Here is a 13,861-nt window from a genome sequence, read left to right as displayed (position 1 = left end):
ATCCAAAAAAAAGGCAGTGGAGAAAATCCTAAGAAGATGTCCACAACAGCAGCAGGCGCCGACGACAGCGAAGTGGAAAGAACTCTTCCTTCCTCTATCCTCCTATATTATAGTGACCGATGAATCGGGAGACACCAGCGATAGCGTCAACCACCAGGGAGCGATGCAGTTGAATAAAGATGCCGAAAACCGGGTAGAAAAAACAGCGGGAAACGCAAGGAGCAATGAAAACTGCCGGGATAGGTGACAATCCAAACCAAACCAACTGTCGTAATGGCATTTGGGGCTTGTAGGTTATCTCCTTTTCTTCGTCCCGCACGAACTGTTGCTGAAAAAGAAAAATTGTATTCAGAACCTCTTGAAAGCTTTGAAAAAAGCTTGCATTCGGTAATGGCTGGAAATTTTTTCTTTAAACTCTTTCGAAAACGCTAAACGCGAAAACGAAAAACCTTTCGGTTTGATTTCCAAAGCACTACGATGGCGAACAACGATGCGAGCCAACAATAAGGCAGCTCGAGCTCGAGAATTTCGACGGCCATGTACTCCAGAACCGCAGCCAGGTAGACTGGTGGACCAGCACTAACGCGCTCAGCATGATTACCCTTACGGAGCAATCGGTGAACACGATCGTCGGAGAACTGCATACCAGCACGGTTCGAGCGAACCTTTCCTCTGACTTTTCCTCCTTTGCCAGACATAGAGATGGGCAAACCGTTCATGAACTGTTCAAAAGAACTAATTCACCAAAAAGAGTGAACGAACGGTCGTTCTTTTCTATTGGGCAACAGTTCATATGAACTGTATACCCAGTTCAGAACGAACTGACCGCTGACTGAACTGTGTATACAGTTCAACTCAGAACGAACCGTGTACGGTGAACGATGAACTGTGTATGCAGTTCAGAACCAGTTCAGAACGAACTATGTACGATGACCGCTGGCGGAACTGTATATACAGTTCAGAACGAACTGACCGCTGGCTGAACTGTGCATACAGTTCAGAACGAACTGTGTGGGGTGATCGATGTATAAGAGGAAAGAAAACGAACGAGTGATAGATGAATGGTGTTGCAAGGTTAATGGTCCTCAAATTAACGAAGGGAAACAAACGATAGCCCCATAAAACAACAAAAATAAGATGTCTGTATTGTCGTTTTCATAATAAAACGCAGCATTTCAGAATACGATGGTTTTTAAATTGAATTGTTTGATTATTGATCAAGCAAAATTATAATTTCATATTTTTCAGTTGAGAGTTGAGTTGAGTTAACATTTCAGTAAGATGATATGTAAATCGACCTCCCCAAGAAAATACAGTCGAAAACGAAATGTTCCAAACAGTCTTGTTAAACAGTAAATGAAAATTCGGGTCGCTGATACGAAACATTTTTTCTATCATATCATATTATGCTCCATAATTTTGAGATAGGCGTTCGTGTTTTGGTATAGTTTTACTATAGCAGCTATTGCCAAACATCGCAAGAAGAGCATACAAAGCTAGTTTGTGCTGAGAAAAGTAAATAACGGTTCGAACTAAATCAAAATTTCAAAATCAATATTTGATTTGAGATATTTTTCACAAAATTCGGAGAATAATTATTTGCTAATAAATAGCATTTTATGAATGAACAGAACAGTCTTACATAACATCCTACACATTTTTATACATGCTTTGACATATCCCTCTACTATGCAAAAGAGTGAGTGAACTGCTCAAAAGAACTAGTTCTCCTAAGTGAACGGTTGGTCAGTGAACGGTTCATTGAAGTGAACCGTTTTGCCCACCTCTAGCCAGACATTGGGGCTGATTCTGATGCGCGAATGAGAAGTGACAGCTCGGAAAAATTGCCTCACTCAATTTCCGAAGGCGACTGTGGTGAGATTTTTACCTTGAATGAACTCTCATGAATACCCACTCAATTCTCGTGGGCGATTGCAGTGGAAAAACTTGCCATTTTGTGACTTTTGAAGTCGCAACCTCTTTTGTTATCGACTAGTACGAGCAATGGAAGCCAAAAATAGGATTAGGCATTTCCAAAGGATTTGAACGATCTCTAATTCAATACAATCTAGTTAAACTGTGAATTTTAAATTAATTTATATTTATTATTAACATGTAGTCAGTTCAAGTATTTGGTATGCTATTACTAATGACAAGAATATACATCTTCTGCACCGCTATAACGCGATACAAAATTAAAATGTACGTTAACAATAGTTGACCCTAACTGATACGAGAAACTCAATTCCGCAAACCTTTTCCTTTCTCCAAAAACACAAGTCAGACTTTCAAAAATGACGAAAGTAGTTCAAAATCGTATATGTTTGATCAACTTCTTCCATATGTGAGACATCATCGGTGTCATCCACTAGTGGAGCAGCATCATGCGGCTGGAGTATCATCTGTGCTCATAGCTTCGTCCTCATCGATTTCGAAACCCAACTTGATCATACGATAGACGTGAGATGCGTGCACACCGGGCTCATCCAGTGAGAATCCAGACGATAACAGCGCAGTTTCGGGCAGTAAAATTAAAAGATCCTTGACAGCTTTATAGTTTTTCGCAGCTCATTGTCTATGGATAAAATTTAGCTTTACAATAAATATATCTTACCTTGATGGCTTTTTTGTGAGGAGACTATAAAATTAATGTTCACTGCAATCTTTTAAAGCATAGTCAACCTTTTACGGAATCAGCACCGGACACTAAGTCAAAGCACGAATGCGGAATCAAAACACGGATACGAAATCAAAACAATTGAAATAACATACACTCATATCAATGCAAAGGGACTATGCAAAAACAAATTTGAAAATATTTTTTTTTATCTTCTTATCCCAGTGATATTATTTTTCATCAATAATAATAAGAGGAAAACATTTATAAAGATGAACGAAATAATTTCCTCCGATGTACAGATTTGTAACAAGGAATGAATATTTTTAAAATCAAAAAAATAGATATTCATAAAACACATTGAATGCATAGAGCCTTTGCAAAAAAAACACAAGCTTTGACATATATTTCAATGAACACTGCACCATTTGTAATTCATTGAGTATTTTACTCCAAAATGAACCTCTCACGTCAGGGCAATCGCCTTCGGCGATACGGTGACCTGGGTCATGTGACTTTGAGGAGTTCATTGTTGTCATATTCCATTCGCGTTGGAGAATCAGGCCCATTGTTGTATTGTTGATGCGATGCGATACGTTGTAGTACATCCACAGTGGCGTACAGTTTCGATGACGAAGAGAGACTGAGTTGGCTAGAGCGTCGCGAACATTTCTATGGTGACTTCGTTTTCTTATTTCCCTTTGGATGGTGCGCTCGGTGGTTGCTACGATTGTTCCCGCAGTGGTATTGATTTCTTCTTCATTTTTGTTGAGGAAGCCTGATGTATTTTGCTGCTGCTCTGGTTGCTCCGTTTGGTTTCTATTTCTTCTTCGTTTTGACGGACTACGTCTTTCATTTCTGTACCGGGGTGTAAGTTTGAAGTTTCGAAACCGAGAGAGTGACGCTGGACTGCAAGGTTCTGAACGTTAATACCTCTTTACCGGCTGAATGGAGTGGTATAATAATCACTTCATTCGAAAGATAAAATGTCAACGAATTATATGATTGTCACTTATTGGTCCAAAAAATCGATTCAATAGCTTAAAAATTGCTTTGAAATCATAACAATCTAGCTGATTGATGATGATTGGTGATCGCAATGTGTTCCCGAACAGGGACGCAAAATCTAGGCACCTGGAGAAACCGTCAGAGAGAATACATGCAAGCTGTGATTTCTTTTGCTCGCTTGCATTAGTGTTTGGGAAACCATAGCGGACACACGCAAGGCGTGAATACTTTTACTCGCATCAGTTTCTGTTCTGCTTTCGCAGAAACACGCAAAAATTGTTTGCGTGTGAATGCGCCCGAGCGAAGGAGTATTCACACCCATTAACGCATTTTAATTGGTGTTCTCGTAATGCAATCCAGTAGCATATGTTTCTGTTCTGCTTTTGCATGGAACAGTCATGAAAAATTGCCACATCACGATAAAAACGAAATGAATTTTATGCAATGGTATATAACTTTATTTAGTTTTCACCGTGAAATGACGCCCTCAGTTTCTGTTCTGCGCATGGAGTGATCATGAAAAATCTCGTGTTATTCTCACGAAAACAAAAGTGAATCATGTATCAAGCATCTTCAGTTGCTTTTACAAGGCCACTCCAATTACATCGGTTCGTTTCGGGACCACCAACAAGTTCGAAAGAGTTCAATTTTATGTTAATAACAATTCCATACTTATATTCATCCACCCACACACTAACAAGAAAAACTTTCAGCAATTTTTCAAAATATTCATTCATTCATGCATTAAAAATTGATTCAGATGCAATTTCAAATAAATGAATACCGAGCCAACGGTAGTCCTACGTCTACCTTGCGGTTAAATCACGCACATAACCCACTTCTTGTTTTCGTTGAGGAAGTCTGATGTATTTCGCTGCTGTTCTGGTTGCTCCGTTTGGTCGGTACAATTTGAGGAGAACAAATTGGGCCAATCAAAACGAGGGTGAAACGTGTTTAGATAACGCTTGCAATTTTATATTATTATTCAATTGTTTATCATAAAAATGATATAAAGTTATTCTTTGTGATAGATGCATAGAAATATTTCCAATCAATTGATGCAAACATCTTTGCGATCTATTAGGAATGGTCAAGTTATAAGCGTTTGGAATCTTTCATTTTTTGACGTAGAACTACGTCTTTCAGGAAGGGTGCCAAATCAGAAAACAGGTCACGTTTTTGTGAAATAAAGTTAACGCTAATAACTGTGTCCACAGCAAACAAATTCTGATACTTTACACACCAATTGAATCGGAAATTCTCTAAGATTCGTTTGATATACTATACAGTACAATCCACTGATGCCTAAACGGTTTAAATTAATGAAAACTGGAAGCATTCTCATTTTCCCATACATTTGTTCTGCCGATTTGTTTGCATTCCCGAACAGAGCTGTCAATAACGAGTAACTGATACATTCGTTTCTGTCAGTTTTCAACATATTTGGTTTAAATAAGCCATCCAAGATAGGAAGCCACACCACTTCTCGTTTGGTGATCATCGAAGCAACATGGTTGCCGCAGAGCGTCGAGCCGGAGAGGATTGTTTTCTTGTCGGATGAAGGAGGAATATGGAATAGAGCTTCTTTCCACAAGGGCCCTTCTCAGGGCTAGAGGCGCTAACCAAAAATAGAATAGAATGAAAACACAGATGCGAGTGAGCTAGCATAACACAACGAGCGGATATCATTCATGCCTAATGCTGATTTCACACACATACACGCACAGCTCGATTCAAGGAGAGGAAGCCCTCTGTATCCAGGTATGCTACGACAAAGAAGAGCAGCATACGAGAATTTTTTGTGCTAGTGCGGATATGGAAGAGTATCCAGAATTTTGGAATATAGCTATGCACTGCATTTATTTAGATAGACGTATATTTCATGAAAGTATGCTTTCAAATTCCAGTAAGGTAACCTTACTGTTGTATGTTGTGGGGGTCGATCACATCTCAAGCGGAATATAGGAGCAAAAAAGTTCATAGTTTGTGATCGACATCTGAGTGAGAAGGAGAAAGTCTAATTTTTTATTACTTCAGTAGACTCGAAAGAGTCGAGTAGTGTCGAAAGCTATCAGCACTTCTGGTTTATTTGGTTCAACTCGCATCAAATAGTTAAAAAGATATTAAAAAATGTCGATGCTTTCTAAAATAATATCCGAAGTGATATACAAGTGGATTGAATAATATAATTCCTATAATTCCGTAGTTCTACGTCGAAAACTGCGGTCATGTCCTAGATACAACCCATTACAATTTTTTCTGCATGCTCTGTGTTTAGATTTACATTTTACCCCCATATCTTCCGGTAGTAGTCGGTAGTAGTCCCACGTCAAAACCCAAAATTTTTATTGAAGGTATAAAAGTATCCAGAATCAACATTTTTGATAAAATTATTTGACCATCTCTTCTTCACGCAGAGTCGAAAACGCTAAGGCTAATCGCCAATCGCTGCAACTTCTCGATAGAATTCATTAAAATCTTTCCCGTTTTTGACGTAGAACTACGTCTTCAATTAAGGGTGCTAAATCAGAAAACAGGTCACGTTTTTATGAAATAAAGTTAACGCTAATAACTTTTTTTGCCGCGAATCGATTTTGGCGATTTACATACTAAACGAATCGGAAATTCCGTAAGATTTGTCTTCTATGCTATACATTAGAATCCCCTGGTTTGAAATTGGTTAAAATTCATGAAAACTTTAAGCGTTTCCATTTTCCCATACATTTGTTCTGTCCATTTGTGTGCTTTCCCGAACAGAGCTGTCAATAACGAGCAACTTATCGACGAGCAAAGGAGGGGAAATCGTAGGATTTAAAGTCTCCGTGAACAAAGGAAAAGTAGAAGAATGAAGGGGAATACTTGCCTAGAGTATAAACAGTGGATCTCACTGAGGCAAACTTTCATTCGGTATCGGATTTGAGAATGCATCAATGCATTAAACTGACGTTCTGGAATTTTGTATGTGATTAGGTTCCGCTTGCCAATAGCAGAACTTCCTCCACTAAGGGTGACAGCTGCGCTTCTCTCAAGCATGAGAAAGTAATGCAACTATTATCGAGGCCAGCAATATTAACAGATGCGTTTCTTTTGAGAATAGCGCAAAATGATAAGAAATGTTTATATTTCTAGTAGTTTCAAGCCACCAATGTATGGCTCTGTATGCATGCTATGGCGAACGCTTGTTTGGCGCTTGGTTTACATTGTACGAACGATGCCTAGAGGTACGATTCCTTTGAGACAATACTTAATAACATGTAGCATGATATTTGATACATGCAAGTGTTGTCATTGTTGTTGTTTCCATGTGGTGCCAAAGATATATTGATTAAGTTATGAGATGGGGAATAATGGTGCTGGTGCAACATGTGTATAATCGACTGTAGCCGAGTCTATGTCAATTTCGAAAAAGGCCACCGGAATAGAGTTCGAGGTAAATTTCCAATGCATTAAATAAATTGCGACCTACGATCAACTAGTGTATTGTTTTGCGAGGGCAAGAATGAATCATCAATCAATTATCGTCAACTGATCCTACAATGAAAAATTATAGGAGGTTGTGTCCAAGATACGATCGCATTGTTGACGTAGAACTACGCTGTTATTTTATATAAGTCGCTTGTTTATACCTTCGGATATTATTCTAAAGTAGAATAATCTCTGAAATGATTTTTTCATTGTAGAATCAGTTGACGATAATTGATTGATGATTCATTCTTGCCCTCGCAAAACAATCGTATGTCGCAATTTATTTCATGTCAATGCATTGAAAATTTACCTCGAAGGCTATTCCGGTGGCCTTTTTCGAAATTGACATACACTCGGTTACAGTCGATTATATACATGTTGCACCAGCACCATTATTCCATATCTCATAACTACATCAATATATCTTTGGCACCGCATGTAAACAACAACAATGACAACACTTGCAAGTATCAAATATCATGCTACATGTCATTTAGTATTGCCTCAAAGGAATCGCACCTCTAGATATCGTTCGTACAAACTAAGCGTAAACCAAGCGCCAACCATAGCATGCGTTCACCATAGCATGCATACAGAGCCATACATTGGTGGCTTGAAACTACTAGCAATAAAAACATTTCTCATCATTTTACGCTATTCTCAAAAGAAACGCTTCTGTTAATATTACTGGCCTCGAAAAGAGTTGCATTACTTTCTCATGCACGAGAGAAGCGCAGCAGTCACCCTCAGTGGAGGAAGTTTTGCTACTGGCAAGCAAAACCTAATCACATACAAAATTCCAGAACATTTACTTTATTGATGACTAAACAAGAGAAATAAACTCTTTTTGTTAAGAACAACCTCGAAAACAGTAGCAATGCTTCATTTTGATCAATATTAGCGCAAATGCAATCCTAGTTGAAGGCAGTTTTGCGACTGGCACGCGAACCCAAATAACTTATAACATTCCAGTAAGACAGTCAAGATGCTTGGTATTCCCAAATAATTTTTTGGTGCACAACCTTAACGTCTGCTTCGCCATAACGTCAGTTTAATGCATCGATGCATTCTCAAAGGCACCAACGAAGCCCTTATGAAGACGGAAAATAAACAATGTTAACAGCTTGGAAAAAACTGAATTATGCCACACAGCTTGTACTCTGCTGTAACACCCATCGATGCGAATTCACTGATGAGTTTGTCAAGAGCGACCGCCTTCACCACCAGCGGGGGGAGCTTGATTTTGGTTGCTGCCTGGGTAACCGCGTTTACATTTTCGACCGACGCGCCGAAATCGCCTACTTCGCTGTTGTCCGATGCGATGTCACACTCGCGAAGGCTCGGTTTAGTGCGAGCGCTTTTCACTGCACTAACATCGCGTGCATCATTAGATGACGCTGGCCTAGAAATTTAATTGCCCCTGGCAATGCGTTCGTTTTTTGCAGGGCTCGAGCCTGCCTTCCTCATCTTCTTGCTCATCGCACACTACGCGAAGCGTCCAATTTATGACGCGGAAAGAAGAACACACGATACGAATAACGCGGAAAACGAACAGAAAAATCAAACGACGATTTCCAAGTTGGATTACCACTGGTGGGGTCCAATCTTAGATCGAAGCGCAGCGAAAGCAAAGTGAACTGGATTACTCAACAGTCCGATGCCGAATGAAAGTTTGCCTCAGCGAGATCCACTGTTTATACTCTAGGCAAGTATTCCCCTTCATTCTTCTTCATTTCCTTTGTTCACGGAGACTTTAAATCCTACGATTTCCCCTCCGTTGATCGTCGATAAGTTGCTCGTTATTGATATCTCTGTTCGGGAAAGCACTCAAATGGACAGAACTAATGTATGGGAAAATAGAAACACTTAAAGTTTTCATGAATTTTAATCATTTACTAACCAGGGGATTCTAATGTATGGCATATTAAACAAATCTTACGGAATTTCCGATTCGTTTAGTATGAAAATCGCCAAAATCCGTTCGCGGCAAAAATAGTTATTAACGTCAACTTTATTTCATAAAAACGTGACCTGTTTTCTGATTTGACACCCATAATGAAAGACGTAGTTCTACGTCAAAAACTATTTCAGAGATTATTCTACTAAGCAGTTGTTTCTAAAGTTTCACAGTAGAATAATATCCAAAGGTATAAACAAGCGACTTATATAAAATAACAGCCTAGTTCTACGTCAACAATGCGGTCGTATCTTGGACACAACCTCCTAAATTTTTTTTTAAACCGTCCTAGGAGTTTTTGACGTGGGACTACGTCTAACCGGAGTATATGGGGGGTAAAATGAAAACCTAAACATAGAACATGCAGGAAAAAATTAAATATTCCGAATGCTTATAACTCGAACATTTCTTACTGAATCGGAAATATGTTTGTATCAATCAATACGGAATATTTCTACATTTCTATCGCAATTAAAAAAATGTAATTTTCTATTAGATAAACAATTGAATAACTGTAAAATATTATGCGTTATCTAAACGCCCTAACTACCTCGTTTTAATTGGCCCGATTTAAGGTCTCCCCAACACAGCCATTAAAACCAAGCAGCGTTAGAGAAATCGGCATTGCAAATACATGAAAGTCGGAGGTATTTTTGTTCCGACTGAAATGTGTTTCCCTAACACAGACTTCAAATCCATGGAGCGTGGGGAAATTGGCATTGCAAATACATGCAAGTCGGGGGCATATTTGTTCTGAAATGTATTTCCCCAGCACAGCTTCAGCTTCAGAACCAAGGTGTCTGAGGAAATTGGCATTACATATTCTTGTAGGTCAGGGGTATTTTTGTTCCGACTGAAATGTGTTTACCTAATAAACCAAGATGTCGTCATACCAAAGGTCAAAGGGCTGTCATTAAATTTAATTGTAACGAAAAACATAATCTATTGCATGAATTGACCTTACATTGCGTTATACAATCTTTTTACTCACAAAGTAAATATCATTCAATCAAAATTTTAATCAATACAAACAAATGATTGCTAAGCTAAGGTAGTCCAACGTCAACCTTGCGGTTGTATCATAGATATAACCTACCCATTTTATTTTTTTGCATCGTTCCAAACATATTTGCTTCAATCTCACACATCGATGTACGCACCAATTAATTTACCAATTCATTTCGACTGATGGACGTTCTCGTTTCCGAAGAGGTTGGAATGAACGCGTTCTTGAATAACAAAGATAACATTGTGTAGCCGTACCGGCCTCTAACGTGCCTTTTTGGGCCTGTCGTCCACATCAGCTGTTTGTACTGTATGGAACACGAATCATTCATTCATGGAAAACGGTTTGAGCAGCTCGTAGATCTGTTTTGCATTTATCCTGCACTTAAATAACGTGACAGTTGCCACACACTTCTCGTGCAGATCGAACTTCATCGTTGCTAGGAAACCGAACAAGTACTGAAGGGACCACGAAACTTGGTGAGAATGAAGAGGGACATCGAACCACACGAATGCAGTGTTACCACTTTTGACGTAGGACTACGTCTTTCATTTCTATACCGGGGTGTAAAATCAAAGTTTCGAAAACGAAAGCGTTACGCCGGAGACCGAGATTTTGAGCGTTAATAGCTCCTAAACAACTGAACTAAATGGTATGATAAACACTTCATTCGAAAGATAAAATGTCTACGCGTTATATACTTGGTACTTTTTCATCCAAAAACTTGTTTCAATAGCCTTAAAATTGCTTTCAAAACAGGCTATTGAAATCACCAATCGGTATATAAACGAGCGCCGCTCGTAAACCCACTCAGTTATAATTGAACAGCGATTGGAGCATGTTGTCGCTGTTGTGATGAAGCTAACTTCGTTTATCATGAAAGCGCTGATAAACGGTGTTACCAAGAGCCTGTTTGTACACCTTAGGTCAGAAGGGAATCCATCAGGAGGAGAGTGATGTCACGGTTCCGCTTGAAACATCGGAGCAGCCGCCACACACACACACATACACGCGCGGAACTCTCGTTGCTATCATCGTTGCTGAAAAATAATCTACCAGTTCCCCTGAGAATTGAAAAATATATTCATGCGAAAGAGTTTATTTTGCTCATCCTTCCAAGCCCCCCTCTAAGAAAATAGCAAGCCTCCCTTCTGAACCCACTGTTACTTCCACTCCCCCTCTCCCATCATCGATTTCGCTTCCCTCTTCTGATGTTTCCGATCCAACCCAATCCTCGTCCTCGTCCTCGTCCTCGTCTTCTCCCTCTGTTGTCTCCGCTCCACGTGTCAGAGTTTATCCAGAAGATGCACCTGGAACTGGCCCATGGGTTGTTTTCCTCCGGCCAAAACCAAAAGGAAAAAGCCTTAACGTGATTCAGATCATGAAAGATCTGGCCAGATACACTTCTGTATCTGAAATTCGCAGAGTTAGACCAAACAAATTGCGGGTTGTCGTGAATGAACGGAAACACGCAAACGAGATTGTTGCTGACCAACACTTCACTCTCGAATATAGAACATTTATACCCTCCCATAACGTAGAAATTGAGGGGGTGATAACTGAAACGGGTCTGACGAGCGAACAAATAAAAAAAGAAGGAAAAGGAAAGTTCAAGAAGCTTCCCTCAATGGAAGTAAAGATCTTGGACTGTCGCCAACTCGGGAAACTCTCCCATGATGGGGACCAAACTAAATTTACGCCGTCAGACTCGTTTCGAGTCACCTTTGCTGGTGCCGCCCTCCCTGACTACGTTATGGTGGACAAATTGAGACTACCTGTGCGACTCTTCGTGCCAAAGCCCATGACTTGCAACAAATGCAAGTCAGTTGGTCACACTTCAGATTATTGTGCCAACAAGGAGCGCTGTGCCACTTGCGGAGAGCAACATGAGGGGAAATCCTGCAGTGCGACTGAGCATAAGTGTCCATATTGCGGAGGATCCCCACACGCGCTCTCAGCTTGTGAAACTTGCAAGAGTCGCTGGGAGAAACAGAAGCGCTCTTTAAAGGAACGCTCGAAGCGCACTTTTGCGGAAATTTTAAAGGGCGCTTCTCCACTGGCCCAACAACAACAACAACCAATCTCAACACACAATAGCTTTTCCACGTTGCCAGTTGATGAAATGGAAGCGGACACAGCTAGCGGGGGCACACCGTTTATTTTCAAAGGGAATCCCCGGCGCAAAAATGTGACCACTCCCAAAGTTCAAGAACAAGTCCCCCCGGTGATACCCCCAGTTAGCATGCCTCAAAAATCGAGTGTAGCGGACAAGCAAAATCAGGTTCCTCCTGGCTTCCGTGATAATAGTTCACCTTCGAACGACCCAGCACTCGAGGGGACATCAAAAACCCCAACTGTCCCTATTTTTCCGTCCAGCTCAACTTCCCAATCGGGATTTATAAAGTTGTCTGACCTTTTGGATCAAATCTTCAAGTGTTTTAATGTTTCCGACTCCATCAGAACCCTTGTCATCTCAATGCTTCCAGTATTAAAGACAATTCTGCAACAATTGATGCAAACATGGCCCCTCCTTGCAATGATTATCTCTCTTGATGTCTAATTTAGATAGAGAGGTCGGAGATATCACTGTTTTTCAGTGGAATTGTCGTAGTCTTATCCCTAAATTGGATACATTCAAATTTTTAATTCATAACTTCAATTGTGATGTTTTTGCTCTGTCCGAAACTTGGCTTTCTTCTCAAAATGATCTCTCTTTCCACGATTTTAATATAATACGCTTGGACCGCGATGACAGATACGGAGGGGTACTATTGGGGATCAATAAGTGCCACTCATATTTTCGAATTGACCTTCCACCTATTGGAGGGATCGAAGCTGTTGCTTGTCATGCAAACATCAGAGGCAAAGACCTCTGTAATGTCAGCTTGTATTGGCCTCCGAGAGCTGCGGTTAGCCGCAAACAACTTGATGACATGTGCTCACTCCTTCCTGAGCCACGATTGATCTTGGGAGACTTCAACTCTCACGGAACTGCCTGGGGGGAACAGTACTACGACAATCGTTCACTGTTGATATATGATCTTTGTAACAGCTTCAATATGACACTTTTGAACACTGGGGAAACAACACGTGTACCTAAACCTCCTGCTAACCCAAGTACTCTTGACCTCTCGCTTTGCTCGAATTCACTATCGTTATATTGCAAGTGGAATGTAATCCAGGACCCCAACGGTAGTGATCACTTGCCAATCAAAATTTCCATCACAATTGGGTCGAATTCTTCTGAATCTATAAACATGGCATATGACCTCACAAGACACATTGACTGGAAAAAATATGCGGACGCGATTGCTCTAGCCATCAATTCCAGAGATGGTTTACCTCCATTGGAGGAGTATAACTTCCTTTCTCGTTTGATCTATGACAGCGCGGTTCGCGCTCAAACGAAACCCATCCCAGGTTCCACTATTCGTCGAAGGCCTCCCAATCTATGGTGGGATAGCATATGTTCCAAGCTTTATGTAGAAAAATCGAATGCATTTAAAGCTTTTCGGAAACGTGGAACCCCTGAAAATTTTCAGACGTATTTGGACCTTGAAAATCAATTTAAAAACTTGATCAAAGGGAAAAAACGTGCTTATTGGCGAAATTTCGTGGGAGGTTTGTCACGAGAAACGTCAATGAAAAAATTATGGAAAGTGGCTCGAAACATGAGAAATCGCTCTTCAACGAATGAAAGCGAAGAATATTCACATCGATGGATTTTGAATTTTGCACGGAAGGTTTGTCGTGATTCCGCTCCTGTGCAAAAAATTGTTCGAGATATACCACAAGATAGGTGCGATCT

Source organism: Toxorhynchites rutilus, chromosome 3 (assembly GCF_029784135.1).
Source record: "Toxorhynchites rutilus septentrionalis strain SRP chromosome 3, ASM2978413v1, whole genome shotgun sequence".
Taxonomy (NCBI): Eukaryota; Metazoa; Arthropoda; class Insecta; order Diptera; family Culicidae; genus Toxorhynchites; species Toxorhynchites rutilus.
Note: the sequence above shows the minus strand (reverse complement) of the source record.